The sequence below is a fragment of the Orbicella faveolata genome, unplaced genomic scaffold (genome assembly GCF_042242905.1).
Source record: "Orbicella faveolata isolate gen_17 unplaced genomic scaffold, um_ofav_v1 contig_24, whole genome shotgun sequence".
NCBI classification, from domain to species: Eukaryota; Metazoa; Cnidaria; class Anthozoa; order Scleractinia; family Merulinidae; genus Orbicella; species Orbicella faveolata.
The window spans coordinates 13416789-13420000 of NW_028301552.1; the positions used below are offsets into that span (position 1 = coordinate 13416789).

General features: G+C 41.8%; 1 pseudogene; it reads left to right on the forward strand.

The window, feature by feature from the left end:
- Positions 1–1879: 1879 nt before the first annotated feature.
- Positions 1880–3212, forward strand: part of LOC149110475 (uncharacterized) — a 4331-nt pseudogene continuing 2998 nt past the window's right edge.

Below are 3212 nucleotides of genomic sequence, written 5' to 3' on the forward strand. Positions count from 1 at the left end.
ATTATCACCCAAAGTTGTCTTGCATTTGCAACGCCCACAGTCCGCTGGATGCACATCTTCCGAGTTACATTACATACACATATATTTTGAAAAACTTTGTACTTTCTCGATTCTCGAATCTAACTATATTATTGTTTTCTAGTTAGCTACATCTGGAACAAAATTAAAAAATAATACTTTTACAGTGTAAAAGAGGCACGAACAATCTTTTTCAACAAGAATGCATTATGCAGATAAGGTCCTCAGTAAATAACTTCTTGTGGGTAGGTCATTATTTGATGAAATAGCCTCGTAATGACATAGTAATGATGTAATAATAGCATGATTGATCATGACATATTTTGAAGTAATCTCTTTCGTGGTCACTCGTGGTCACTCGTGAGCACTTTTAGACCCTATCACCGCATCGCGCAGAATTCTATTGTCTTTCGCGACATATACTTGCAGTGCTCATTTTTTCAATGCGCGGAATAATAATTACAAATATTAGCTGTCGGAATTCCGACTGCTCTCGTCAATGAATCGGCGGCTGTCAATCAAACGGTCTGATGTGTGAAGTAAATCCCAAGGTGTAATAAGCTAACAAAAGCGCTCTAATTTAAAGGCGGCCTGCGCTCTTCACAAAGACTTTTGTCAACAAAGTCGTGTGCGGCGCTTCTTGTAAATTGCCAATCCGCAGAATATTATAATGCGTTCACTGCTTCAGAACTTCGTTTACGCTAAGCCGGCATAACCTTACGCTTTCTTCAAGTTTTCAATTAATTGCTACTCTCTTAGAAACTTAGAGGACAGCAGATAAAAACTTGCGCTTCTAGCTAGCTTCTTTCAAAATATCAGCATATATATCTGCTGTTGTTGATTCTAATATATAGATTTAGGCCAGCCTAAAAGCTTAGCTCCTGGGCCGGGTTGTTCAGAGCCAAATTAAGCTAACCCGGGAAAAGGTAGAATTTTCAATTGAGTTTTGTAACTTTGCGTCAGGTTTTCTGTATACTGTTTGGCCTTCTGTTTTGAGTTTTAATAATCACTATACACACAAAACAAAGCAGCAAAAAACATTTGTATAGAAGAAAAAGTTATAATTCGGTTAACTTTTAATCCTGGGTTAGCGTTAACCGGCTTCCGAACAATCCTGCTCTGTTTTCAACAAGTTAGCCTGGGATGAGCCCGCGATCCAATCGAAAACCACCACTTGGTGGTCAACTTTAAAAAACACTCGACTTCGATGAGCTGTAAACTTGAGCCCGCGATATGGTTACGTAATACTGGTCAGCGGAGACCTTGTTTTGACAGGTGTCAGTTGATCATAACTTGGATTTCCAATATCAAAGAAGTACACGGTAAACCAAGGCTGCATATCTCTGTCAACCTATCATGATTTTGGAGTATGGCCGCCATGTTGAGCGACTCCGTCGTCGTCGTCGCCGTCGCCGTCGTGCGTACGCGCCCACGAGCAGTACCGCTAGCCATGAGAAAATCAACTCATGGGTTTCCTTTTCTTTCCTATATGAGTATGGGGCTCCGCTTGGCGGCCCTTCGGGTCACTGGAGCTCCGCTATAATGATCTCTGCGTTCGTCTGATTGCAATAATTTTCGAACTTAACTTCCTCTTACCGCGCTCTCGGTCTCGTCGTCGCTTGCGATGATTACTTAAGTACGATCTTCCCTGTTGTGTTTCTTTCTTTCCACAGTTTCCTTCTTTGGGATAATACCCTGGGGTAAGAGAAGATCAAAGTAAGAGAGTGAATCCCCCATAAAGGCCTTTTACCCAAGCTCTTAAGTTATTTTTAGAAATGGTACTCAGTTCCACACGGATGTTCTTCGCGCGCTGTGTGGGCAGCCCAAGCGACTTTCTCGCAACGGGTGATACTGTGACGAAATGGAGGGTAATGTGGTGAAAAGTCATTTTATATGTTTTGATTTTTAAGAGACGTTTCATAGCGCAAACGTTTTCTGCACTGTTGGCCGTCTTTTTTTCCGGCTGTGCTTTCGTTTGTTTTGCGCTCGTTTAGCTGTTCATTATTTTGCCTTTCATTCGAAGCCACAACGGTATCGGCAACGTGTACAGTGGCTGTATAAACGTGTGTTATAATTCTTTGTTCATTTCTTTGCCATTCTTTACAACTGTGACACAACAACATGAACTGACGGCCACACTTCTGCATTTTAGAGATAAAGTTAACTACGATGCCCAGGTTAATTATAAAGGTTGCGCTTTGTTCAGGTGTTCGTTTTCTCTGCGCTCGTTTGGTTACTCATTTCTCTGTCGTTCATTCGTTCATCCGTTCGTTATGTGGTTTGTGCAGGGGACATCCGTCTCTTATTTCAACTCTTATTAAAGTTTCGAAATACATCAAAACATAGCGAGGGCCGAAGCTCCTTTGCTTCGGATATTAAAATATCAACCAAAGAAGACATCCCCGCAGCGTTGGAGGTTTTCCTTCACTTTGGAACGAAACGAAATCGTCCAACAAATCCTCCAGGAAAACGTTAACGCAACGCGCGAGTAACATCCGCGGAAGAAGATGGCTCACTTTGTGCAATTTTTTTTTTCCCGCGCCACGAGGTTCACTTAAATATTTCCGCGAGCTGTTCAGCACACATTTCCTTCAGGCTTTGGTAAATCTGTGAGAAATCATTTACTTAACAAGACGAGGAACCACTGGAATGACGAAGCAACACTCACATATGGAACGACGAAACAACGCTCACGACGAAGCAACTGTATACAATACGAACATAAACAAAGTCAGGAGCCCATCACTAGGAGCGTGCAACTACCAAACATTCCTGTCACGGCGTTTCACTGACCGATCTATTTTTAGTTTGAATTTACTGCAAATTCAGATCCCCGCAGGAAGCTCAGTGACCAATCACAAGCACGGACTTAATTTTTAACTGACGTCATCATTTCACCAGAGGATTAAAAAGAAAAATAACATTTTTTATTACCGATGCCGTTCGCGTAGATCGGAACTGACCTATTTCGCGGGGAAAAAAAAGCCTAAAAAATAAATCGGTCTGTAAAAATGCCGTGACGTAGGCTTAGTATGGGAGTTACACGCTCCTAGTGATGGGCTCCTGACAAAGTACATTACTCGAGGGGTGAGTGACGCAGCTGGTGCCCAATAGCACATGAGCATTGCAGCATTGACTTTGATAAAACCAAACGATGTTTTTGAAATCATTATTTAATGAAAACAATACATGTT